This window comes from Nothobranchius furzeri, unplaced genomic scaffold, assembly GCF_043380555.1.
Source record: "Nothobranchius furzeri strain GRZ-AD unplaced genomic scaffold, NfurGRZ-RIMD1 Scf049, whole genome shotgun sequence".
NCBI lineage: Eukaryota > Metazoa > Chordata > Actinopteri > Cyprinodontiformes > Nothobranchiidae > Nothobranchius > Nothobranchius furzeri.
This window is the reverse complement of record NW_027223066.1, coordinates 66,528-79,158: the sequence shown is the minus strand read 5'-3', so window position 1 is coordinate 79,158 and position 12,631 is coordinate 66,528.

Below are 12,631 nucleotides of genomic sequence, written 5' to 3'. Positions count from 1 at the left end.
CAGAAAACAGGTTAATTCTTTACTGAGGAAGGCCGTTAGGAGCTTTGGGGGCCTGGTCATCGAGCATCCTGAGCTCAGGTTCTTCAACAACACCCTTTTTCTCCCAGACAGAGTGCATTTCAGTAAGAGAGGAAACAGCTTGTTTCTGGGCAGCATTCACTCTGTTCTGGAGAAGATTCTGGCTCAGAGGTGTAACACCTGAATGTGTTACGCCTTAAAAAGATAACAGCAGACAGAAAAGGGCAAATGGACGAGCTTCTCGTCCAGCACCAAAAAAAAAAAAAAAAAAAAAAAAATCCAACTAACTCTGCCAGAGTTTCCCTTTTGAGTCACTTCTGCCGGTCCCAAGCCCGGATTAAAGAGGAGGGGTTGGATTATAACACAGAACTAAATCCACAGTAGAGGCATTTTACTCTTAAGAAATAAAATGAAGGCAGGTTATGACATATACAAATATATTTAGTAAACATTTATAGTTTCTAATCAAACACGTCAAATATAAAACTATTTATTATACAATACAGTACAAACTAGGAATGGGACGATCTACCTAAACTCACGATAAAATGCACCTCGATATGTCTGAGGCACGAAACGATACGTCACGATACGATATCAGATAAGAAAAAAAAGAAAAAAAATATTACTGTATAATAACAACTTGTTTATTTTTTTTCCAGTTGCACACAGGGAAACACAAGGCCTAACAGGCCAACCACAAACAGGAACACCCTTAGTGCTGCTATAGGCCTTGGTTATCTTATCTCAGGACTGGTTCTTCTTCAAAAAAACTAACATATCACCATGTTCTGGTGTAATCAGTGATCTCTGAGCAGACACAATGTCTCCTGCTGTGGAAAAGACGCTCACTGGGCACTGATGTAGCAGGAATGCAAAGGTAGGCTTTGGCAAGGGAGGCAAGTATGGGGTAAGCATAAGCATTAACTTTCCACCACTCAAGTGGACTTCTGTTGAGTGGGATGGGAATCCCACTCCTGTAGGAGAGTATCTCCATTTCAATCCCTCTGCTGGTCTGCACTGTCTCAACAGTAGTGTAGGAGCTCCCAAGGAGATCTTCCAACGCTGTCTTCTTTGGTGGGGGAGGCTGTGTTGCATCCTGCATCTGCCTTTCTCCTTCTACTGGCTCTTCCTGGCTCTGCTCTGCTCCCTGTGCTGCCTCAACCATGACCCTGGCCTGCTCTGCTGCTGCCTCTGATGTTGAAGCACTGGCCCTAGTGGTTCTTTCATCAGTGTAACTGGTCTGAAAATAAATAAAATAGAAAAACTAGTTAAACATTTCTGTCCTTCACTCTCATTCACTCTCTCTCTGATGGACTAATAAAAAAACATGAGAACTAAGTTTTCAGACTCTGGCCTGCACATACATACAGTTACACACATGCAGCAGGAAACCTCTTTTTCCCCAATAAAAGTTAGCCTACCTGGTTGCGCTGCTCATGAAGTGCTGAAGCTTTTTCACATATTCGGGCATAGATGGACTCACGTTGTTCATCATTCAGATGGGACAGGCTTCTGAATCGTGGGTCAAGCGCTGTGCACTCCTGCAGCACGTCATTACAGTCCCCGGTGCATCGGTCCGAGATGTCGAGTAAGATTTCATGTTGGCGATGGTCTGTGTGTCATTTCCGTTTGGTGACATGCTTTGCTCGATCATGTACTTCAGTGGCATTATCAGTGAAACAGTGGGCTCTTTTTCATCACAGACAACAGTTGTGGCTGTCTTCAGTGGCTTAAGCAGTTTCACTATGTCTTCTACATCTGATATATCAGTGTGATCCAGAGTGTCGATTTCTCTCGCATTCCTTCGGATTTCTGGGCAGCTCAACGCTGCTGAGACAGCTGCTTGCTGCTCAAGGTAGCGCGCCAGCATTTCCTACATGCTGTTCCACCTGGTCTGGACATCGGTGATGAGTTTATGCCGAGGCAGTTCTAACTGGGTTTGCTTGTTGGTCAGGACTGCGGTGGCCGTGGTGCTCTTGTGAAAAAATGTAGTTATTCTTCACACACGACCAAGAAGGCGCGCAACGCGGGATACAGCCAAGCCTCTCTTACTGGCCAGATTCACAACATGCGCCAAGAAACTTCATTTCCCATGATGCTTTGCACACGGAAGCATTGGGTGATGTCACTGCCTAGTACCAGAAACACGTTCTGCGCATGTGCGGGAAGCCGTGGAGCTTTTCCCGCGAACTAAGACCATAAATCTTCAGCAGAGACAAAGAAACCTCGTTCTTTTGCCCAGGATACCTGGCGGTAAGGACACGCTTGTCGAACGCTCCGACAACTTGAGCACGCGGAAGCTCTAAGTGCCCAAGTTGAGCCACGCAACCGCTGGAAACCACTCCACCATCATCGGGACCTGACTGGGAACGAGCGGAGCTCCATTCAGCTCTCAGAGACGCTGTAAGTTGTCAAACTCAGCACAAAAGAAACTTCGTTCTCTTTGTGTCCAGCCCGTGGAGAAACACTCGTGGAGCCAAACAACGGAGAAAGCATCAAACCGACGGATGACGCTGAAAACTGTGGAGAAAAACGGAGAACCGTCAAATCATAACAGCGGGGGACGCCTTGCTGCTCTTCTGGTGATCAGAAAACTCATTTTTTCTCTCTCCTTTTCTTCTCCCGTTTCCTCTATAGTCCAGAATAAGCAATAAAACCGCGCTATTGCTTAAAAAGTAGCTTCGTGTTTTCCTCTTTCGCTCCCAATTCGTCCTTCGGGTCATTTTGAATAAATAAACTGCTTATTGATCATTGTTTGGTATCTTTAAATGTTTTCTGCTTGGCCACGTGGTTAAACTAAAAGATATTATTCGTGATTAATCCTTTGTGTTGTTTCATGATCCTTTGAAATGTTTTGAGTGAATTTAAGGTTAAGTTACTGATGATTCTAAGTGCCTTGGAAGTTAAAGTGCAAGTTGCCACTCACACTTTAGCCAGACAAAGGGGTCAGCCATCTTGCATACAGACTCCATTTTAGAAACACACACACACATACATACACACAAAACACCTTGAACATTATTTTGAATATACATCCTTTTATTATATCACATGGTTATTATTCATTTATGCCACTGTCTATTCATTTGACAAATTGTTAATTAAACGTTATAAAATTCAGATTTTCGTCTCCAGTAGCTTTGTTGTGTCGAAGAGAAGTCTCTGCTCCAAGGATTCTACGAACTTCAAGAAAGACTGATAAGAGTTTTGGATTCAATTTTTCCCCGGTTAAAGGGGAATGGTGCCCCGTATATCTAAGAATATCTTAATTAATTAATAAATCAGTAAATATTTACATATTTACAGAATTTATTGAAGAATCCAAAAGTAAGTTGAAGCTTACTAATTGTTCGCTCCTAATAACCCCAACATTAATTGGTGCAGCCCGCGTGAGGCTTGGATACACAGAGATTTCTATCCGGCACAAACAAACAAATAAATCCAAAGAGCTTGAATTAAAAATAATCAGTTGTTCAGCCTTGAACCAGCAACAGAGTGGTGCTGATTTCGCTGAGCAGGAAGCTGCATCGAACTCTCACCAGTAACTCAGTGCTTCTTTAAAGGTGCAACGTGTAAATTAATTCTGGTTGACTTTTAGGTTAAAATTCAGTTTTTCCTTAAAGGTGCAACGTGTAATTAATTCTGGTTAACCTTTTAGGTTAAAATTCAGTTCTTCATTAAAGGTGCAGTGTGTAAGTAATTCTGACTAACCCTTTTAGGCTAAAATTAACTGCTAATTTAGCGACTTTAACTCACAGTGGCTATTATAACTAACTGAAACCTTCACTCAAAGACTGATAACACCCTGTTTGCTAATATTCTGAAGGAATAACTAGCATATTTAACACTGCAAGTGTTGTAAGACGTTGCTACGGCAACGCACCAGCTTTTGCTAAAATACTGAAAGGAATAGTATTTTAAGCGTCAGTCACGGCATTCCGTGCAATCTTAAAACGCTAAAACCTGTGCGCACAAAGGTTAATTTAGTGTTTTTCTGCTACAAAGCTAGCAGTTTGCTGCCAAAAGGTGCAGTTTGAGCTATCTGCAGAAGCTCTACTAGGCTATTTTGGTTCGGTTGTTAAAATGGAGGGACAGAGTAGTGAACTGACCAACTCCCAGCAACCAGGTGGCGCTGCGGCCCACAAATGTGAACCTGGCCTACTTTCTGGACAAATATTGTCCAAACTGGTCGCGGTTGCTCGAGAACCCGACTACCCTTCTAGGGATTTCACTGAAGAACAGCGTAGCGACGAGCTAGAAGCTGTAATTGACCAAATAGAAAACCTGGATGGTACAAAACCAATCCAGGTTCACTTAGCTAAGTTAGCCCTGATCCTCTATCAGAGAGGACTCCAACGTGGTCAGAAGATCATGAACCTCCAGAGTTTGCTAGCTGAAAAACAGCGAAATGGAAGGCCGATCGAGGAAGACAACACCAGCACCGATTCTGGGGAAGATGGGGAGAAGACCCCGCCCCCCTCTGCTGATGACAACAGACAGTGGGAAGGGGGGAAACACCATGACTCTCTGGACGGACGCACGCCGCAGGGGAGAGATGAAGCTCATCTGTCCCAACCTGCGGCCCCGTTCCCTACACACACTATAGGGCATTCAGGACCACCTAGGGGCCGAGGGCAGTTCGCCCTCGAACCCCAGGTTGGACCACCACCCTCATCTTCACGGCCTTCTCAATTAGTGAGAAGCCGACCAGCCGAGCGGCACCTCTATTTAGACCGCTCCCCCAGTCCACGAAGGGTGCAAGGTGCCGATTGGGGTTATGCACCCCAAGCTGCACCTCAACCATCCACCCATCCTAGCTACTCCGGTATTTGGCATGCTGATAACCAGCTGCAGGACAAAGCATCATACGCCAGTCCGTACCCGGACAGAGCGTATTACGCAGATGCCCCAGTTGAAAGACGCAGGCTGCACTACGCAGACGTGCCCCGGGAGGAGGACCTCCCAAGACACCCACGTGACGTACCAGCAGCCCGCCACAGCATGCCGGACCCCAATTTGGGCCCCAGGAGTCAACATTGGGAGCCCAGAGCACACCAGCGATATCCAGCGCCCTCTGAGACAGACGGTGGGTCAGAGTCAGAGGATGACGCGCCGTACCGTGAGTCAGGGCTCCGTGTACGTCAAATTGAATCGCTAGCTAAAGACATAGAACGCTTTGATCCTAACACCAATGAATCCAATGTCGACGATTATCTCAGGGAGATAGAACGTTGTCTGCTTGATCTTCCAGAACCCTCTTCAAGGGAAAAGCTCAAGCTAATTTGGAAAACCACATCTAGAACGGTGCACGGTTTCATGGAAACTCTACCACCTGACATTCGAGATCGGTACTCCTCGCTCTGCCGAGCGTTGAGGGATGAATACGCCACGTATGCAGACTCTGCGTCAGCTACAATGGGGGCCTTCTCCATCAAACACTGGAGAAACGAACCCCCCAGAGAGTATTATCGCCGACTAAAAAGTGCTTATTTCCAAGGTCGAAACGGTCCTGGGCTCAAGGAAGACCCTGCCTTCAGATCCCTGTTCATTCACAACCTGCACGAGTGTGTTCGCTCCGAAGTCTCAATGTATTGTCGGATGAAAAAACTGACAACTCAGGAGGTTAGGAGATACGCCCAACAGGCTTGGGAAGCTGGCGGAAAGCCCCAAAAGCCTGACGCACATCACCGCGTCATGCACCTAGCTCCCGACACCGAGCCGCGTTTGGAGCTTGAAGGCACAGAAGCTCCACCCACTAAGCCAAAATCTGCTAAACCTAGACCTGCTAAACCGCGAGAGCAGTCCCAATCTCCTCAACAGGGGAAGGGGGGTGCTAATCGGCCGCCTAGGTCTGGACAATCAGACAGGAAGTGGCCCAACCAAAACCAACGGCAGGTAGGTTGGAACAGTGGAAGGTTTAAGGAGCGCCGCCAACAGGTAAGTCCCGAACGCAAGTCCGCAGAGGAGTACTTGACCAAAGCCGACCTCCAGGAGATGTTTCAGCAGTTCCTAGCTAAACAGAAGGAACAGCTGAGATCTGCAGAAGAGACCCCTGCACCAAAGTCTTCTTCTAAGAAGCCAGACCCAGAGCCAACGTCCGCATGACTAGGTGTGTCTCAAACCCCCAGCGTGGCCAGGACCTACCTGATCAGCTGGGGGAACACTACTGGTAGATCACAGGAGTCTCCTGAAATCTACCCCCCAGAGAAACCTGATACTAAATTTCTGAAGTTCCTTGGTGACTTAACAAACCATGATCATGCTCACCGTTTGTACTGTAGCACCAACGTAGGTGGATGCATACAGGTTGATGCTCTGCTGGATACCGGCTCAGAAATCACCCTGATGTGCTCCACACTGTTCCATCGCGTGTCTGACACCATGCGGTCGCTCGGGAAACCAGTCCAGGTAGAACCCTGTGACCTGAAAATCACCAGCTACACCCAGACCCGGGAGTGTATCACTCACCGGGCGTGGCTGGATATCACCTTCCAAGACATGACTCTGGTTCACCCGTTTTATGTCTGCCAGCTAGACACTGAACCACTTCTCATTGGTCAGGACCTGCTTGAACGTCTAGCTCCCCTCATCGACTGCCAGAAGGGTCAACTGTGGGCCCAGGTGGACACACCTAAGCCCTGGAACCCGGATAGCAGCCGACCATCCTCCATTCTTGAAGTCAGCATAAGTGAGCAGCAAAACCCTTGTTCCAAGGTCATGCCCCTCCCTACAGCTCCCACAGACGATGTCCGCCTGCAAAGGCATGAAACCGCTCCTGGAACTCCGTTCCGCACACATTCATCTTTTCTCTGCTCGCTGAAGAACGTCAGCCTGCAGCCATATGCACCACACATAGTTGGTGGTCTTACCATCAACTGCACCCACATCTCAGATGCTCGCCTTGCTCTTTGGTCTGAAAAGTCAGCCATCAGCCAGCAGACGTTTGAACACCTGCGTCAGAAGGACCCCCTTCTGGTCAGTGTGACACGTAGCCATCGGCTCTTGTCACCTACTTGGCCGCAGAGGCTCCTGAAAGCGCCAGAGGTCTGCTCTCTGACTATCCAACTTGGAGCAAGACAGCTCACACATACATTCAGCATCATACCACAGCTTGATCCACCTGCACTCATTGGAGCAGATCTGCTGGTTCGACTCGGTGCCCAGCTGGACACTTGCAATCAAGTCCTTTGGGCCCGGACCACACCATCCTCTGAGCCTGGCTCAGAAGGCCCTGAACACTTGCTGTCCGGTCAGACCATTCCACAGGCCTGCCGTGCAGTGGTTGAGGCCAGCACGGTTCTGCCCCCACTGGTCAAAGGAGTGCCTGTTCGTCTGACTCTGATGAAGCATCAGAAGCTGACAGGCACACAGGCCTTCTTCCAGCCATCACCACACTTCTTGGAGCTCAACTTAGCCGTCTGTGGCACGCCACTCTTGGAGCTGAACAATCGTTCTACCTACTTGTTGGTCGAAAATCCGACCCGGAGTCCTATCCACATGCCGGAAGGAAAGCCCTTGGGCATGCTGATAGATAGCTCATTCCATGACTTCGAACTTTCAGTCCCCGTGATCGGACAACTTCCGTTGTTCTTGAATGACAGACAGGTTGGTGCAGACACATTCAGTATGTTCCCCTCACAAATGATTACCATCAAGCGGCATGAAGCCCTTCCTGAGGAACCCATTTGCAGTGCAACCTTAGATACTGACGGCGGTCAGTGTCTAACGGTTTTTGCAATAAATACTCAACCCTCTGAGTCACCGGTTGAAAGCCCGGAACACCAGAGACCCTCCTCCTCTGAACCTTATGACGGCTTTGAAGCCGAAGTCAGCCAGCAGCTTGACAAAGCGGATGCGCTGGAATCAGAGGAGCAGAGAGCACAGCTTAGAAGCCTGTTCTATGAGTTTCAGTCCGTTTTATCCAGGGACTCCCTGGACTGTGGACTCACAAACCTGCATACGGTTCGCATTCCGACGAACCCAAATGCCCCTCCTACTTTTGTACGTCAGTACAAGATTCCCCTCGCTGCTTATGAGTCGATCCAGGAGATCCTCGATCAGCTGAAGGAGAAAAACATCATCAGAGAGTGTAACTCCACTTACAACTCTCCCATCTGGCCGGTTCTGAAACCGACTGGGAAATGGCGTCTCACCATAGACTATCGTGCACTGAACAAACAAGTACCTCTCTCCAGGTGGCCTATGATCCATTTAGATCAGGAGCTAGCCAGAGTCAGAGATGCTCGTTTCTTCTCTACGGTTGACGTAGCCAACGGCTTCTGGACCATGAAGGTTGAGCCGGCGGACCAGTATAAACTGGCTTTCTCCTTTGGAAATCGCCAATATACTTGGAACCGCTGCCCCTTTGGCTACTCTAACTCACCTGCAGAGTTCAACATCTTCCTCCACAAAGCCATGTCAGATGCTGCTTCTAGAGGGAACCTCATATATGTCGATGACATCTTGATGAGGAGTCGAACCTTCGAGGAGCACCTGGCCGAACTCCGTCACGTGCTGCAACAGCTCGCTGACGCCGGAGCTAAATTGGCGATTCTCAAGGGACAGTGGTGTCGAACCAAAGTGGAGTATGTTGGACTGCTGGTTGGCCCTAATGGAGTCGAGCCCCAAGCGGGACGCATTAGAGCCATTCAGGACATCAAAGCCCCAGCTAATCTGACTGAACTCAGGAGCTTCCTCGGAGTCTGCAACTACTCCAGGCAGTTCATTGAGGAGTACGCTGAAACAGCGAGGCCCCTCACTGAGCTGCTTCGGAACGACACACCTTTCGTGTGGGACAGACCCCAAGAACTCTCCTTCCAGTTCCTAAAACAGAAGTTGGCGTCCGCACCCTGTCTGGCTTACCCAGACAAGGATAAAGAGTTCTACATAGAGGCTACTTTCTCCTCTCACTGCCTGAGCGCTGCTTTGAAGCAGAAACACGATCAGGACATGAGAGTTGTGGCATACGCCAGCAAGCCTCTGAGCAAGGTGGAACTCCAGTTCTCAGACTGCGAGAGAGCTCTCCTCTCTACAGTCTGGGCCGTCGAACACTTTCGTAGTTACATCGGTGGACAGAAAGTGATCATTGAAACGTGTCATCAGCCTGTCACCTTCCTAAACAGCCAGCGTCTGCGCGAAGGAAGAGTGTCAAACAGCCGCATTGCGACGTGGATGATGGTGCTCCAAGGATACAACATTGAGGTCAAGTATGGTCAGAACACCAAGCTAGCGCTAGGACAAGGGCTAGCAGGCTGCCAGCACTGTGACTCTGACTCCGTCATGGGCCCCCTGGACACACCTGCCGCAGTCTACCCAACCGCATCCAATCATCGCTACTTTGATGAGAATGTTTGCCAAGGGCTTCCGAAAGTTTACACTGACGGATGCACCTACCTTCACGAAGGCCAGCTCCGTGCCGGGGTTGGAGTCGTTTGGGTGGACTGTGACACTAAGCAACCAAATCACTACCGGTTGGGCCAAAAGTCTAGTCAGTACGCCGAAATTGCTGCAGTGTTGATAACCCTCCAGCAGGCGGCAGCCTTGGACATCACTCAAATCGTCCTTTGCTCTGATTCAAACTACGCTAGACACAGCTTCATCTCTCACTTCCCCATGTGGAAGGAGAATCACATGAAAAACGCCAGGAACAGAGACGTGAAACACTCGGAGTTATTCCTAGCGTGTGATCTGCTCACCACTGAGAAAGGCATAATGGTCTACTGGAAAAAGGTCAAAGGTCACTCCAGGACCATAGGTCCGGAGAAAGATGGTAATGACGAAGCTGACCGCCTTGCTAAGCTCGGTGCTGACCAGGGAACCTGCTGGGAATTCAAAGACGAGTGGCTTCCTCCCAAGGCCGTTCACGAGGTCTGTGCGATTACTCGTCGCCATGCTAAACAGGCAGACGAACCTCAGAACATTGGGGTACCCGTGTTTCTAGGCAGACAACCACATGACGCGGACCTAGTCACCATGCAGGAACAAGATCCTGACCTGAAGCTCATCCGCGAGCTTCTCCAAAAGGGCCCGATGTCTAAACAACCATCACCACCTATTGGTGCAAGCCAAGATTTGGTAAACCTGCATCGTCAACTCACGCACCTGAAACTACAAAACGATTTGTTAGTTTACATGCGTGATGATCACCGCCCGCCTCGCTGGGTTGTTCCACTCGACCACAGAGGAGTGATGCTTGCCTACGCCCACGACACTCCGGTTGGAGGTCACCGCGGAGCAAAAGCTACCCTCGCGTCACTGACAGAAGTAGCATATTGGCCGTCGATGTCCAAGGACGTACACAGCTATGTCCAAGGCTGCCTCATCTGTGCCCAGTTTCAACCCTCCCAGCCGCTTGCTAGAGCACCACTGCAACGCAGGGGAATAACCTTCCCTTGGTCCCACCTGCAGATCGACTGGGTTGGACCGGTTCCCAAATCGGCAAGAGGAAACAAATATATGCTAACTGTAACTTGCAGTTTCACAAAGTGGGTTGAGTGCCTTCCAGCGCCAAACGATACAGCCGTCACAACCGCTGTACTGCTGATTAACCACGTTTTCAGTCGATGGGGACTTCCACTCTGCATTGACTCTGACCGAGGAACTCATTTCACATCCAGTGTAATGACGTCCCTGTTTGAACTTCTGGGAGTGGAAGTGAGATTCCACCTCCCCTATCACCCACAGTCATCCGGACAGGTCGAACGGATGAACCGCACGGTCGTCTCTATGCTCAAAAAGTACGTCTGCTCCACTGGGAAGCACTGGGACGTCAAGCTCCCTCTGGTCCTGATGGCCATACGGTCCACTCCACAGCGATCCACGGGGGTTACGCCCTTTGAGATGATGACCGGCAGACTGATGACTCTACCACTGCACCTCCTGTATCACCCAGAGGATGTCAGTGTTGCCACTGCTTATACCGCTCATCAGTATGTGGCAGACTTGAAAACACACCTCAGAGCTACGTTCGCGCACGCTCAGAAGAAACTGGAGACCAACGTAGAAGGCGCTAAAGCCTACTACGACCAAAAGACAACCAGCCGCGAATACGAGGTGGGTGACAAAGTATTCTACTTTCGGTTCGCCCAACCGGCACGCAAAGCTAAGAAGTTCCTGCCCTGCTGGTCAGGACCATTTGAGATCGTGGCAAAACTCTCTCCAGTTGCATACAGGTTACGCATCACCAAAGCGAGACAGGAGCCTGTCTACAAATGGGTGCATGCAAACCAAATCAAACCCTACGTCAAACCATCCCCGCGGGTACAGAGACCAGACTCCCCGCAGGAGGTAGACGTAGTCTCCACATAGTTCTATGCATGGAAATGGAAAGGGGGGGAAAGTGCACGTTTAACCCACTAACATGTACTAACCGACAAAGAACCAGCCCCCCCCCCCCCCCCCCCCCCCCCCCCGCCGTCACTTTCACTAACCAAGAGAAACTCCTTCCTAGACCGCTAACAGGATGTACCTACTAAAACCTTACAGAGTACTCTGGTACCTACACTAGGCTCTGATTAATGAATCTCTACGTGCAATCAAGACTTTGTCTGAAACCATACCTCAGGATATTGTGTACACACGAGTGGTGAGAGATTTGATGTAGGACCTGCTCAGGAAAGTAAGTTCCACGCTGGACAGCTTGGTTGAAAGTCGTATTTCCCCGTACTTGGTACCACTGGACCTGCTCAAAGTTGGCTTGACAGCTGCTACCCCTCTACTGTGCACCTTTCACAAATCCACCTAGCGTACAGCCTAAGTAGTGCAATGCCCATTCACGATGAAAAAAAAATTAGAACTCGGTTTCCTGTTAAACGTTCCCATAATTGTGACACCTCACATCTATAGGTTTAGGTCGATGCTGAACATTGGTATTTGAAAGGACGGTAGGCATTTCCACTTTGAACTAGAAACCTGACACTCCATCACCTCAACCTCGAACAGCATGACTCAGAGATTGAGATCATGGACGCTTTCCAGGGTTATAACTTTGCCTTCGATTTAGAAATTGACCAACAATTACTGATTGAAGGAACCAAATTTGTTAAGTTCACACAAAACCCACGTGAACTTACTTTGACGCCCAAGACGCTACATTGACACAGATTATACGACTTTAATCTGCACATTGGTCGCCCTGGGGATGGGATGGCTCATCACGGCCGTGATAGCTTATTCCGCCTACAGGCGTGTTAATAAACTCCAAGATAAGATGCACTTGCTCACCTACGGTGTGCCTCGTGACCGCGTTCGGGTAGACTCCAAGCGCGAATGTACCACACCTGTCTAAAGGGGGTGAGCAACATTTTCTTTGTTATTCTGTAACCCTAAGAGTAGTTCTCACTTTAGTCTACCTCACATTTTTTATCTGAGTGTTGCATTATGTCACATTCTTATAAGCTACACACTGAATGTATGACCTAAGAATGTATTTTATGAGACTCAAGGTTGCTATGAATTTTCTTGGATGTTATATGTTTTTTTGGGGGGTTTTCTGTATTTTTGTTTCGTACTTGGTCACATAATAACTAGTGGTTATGTGCCGGCCCAGCTCAGTCTGTCAATGACTCTGTCTGACGCATCAGCACATTGTAGTACCTCTTAGTTTTATGGT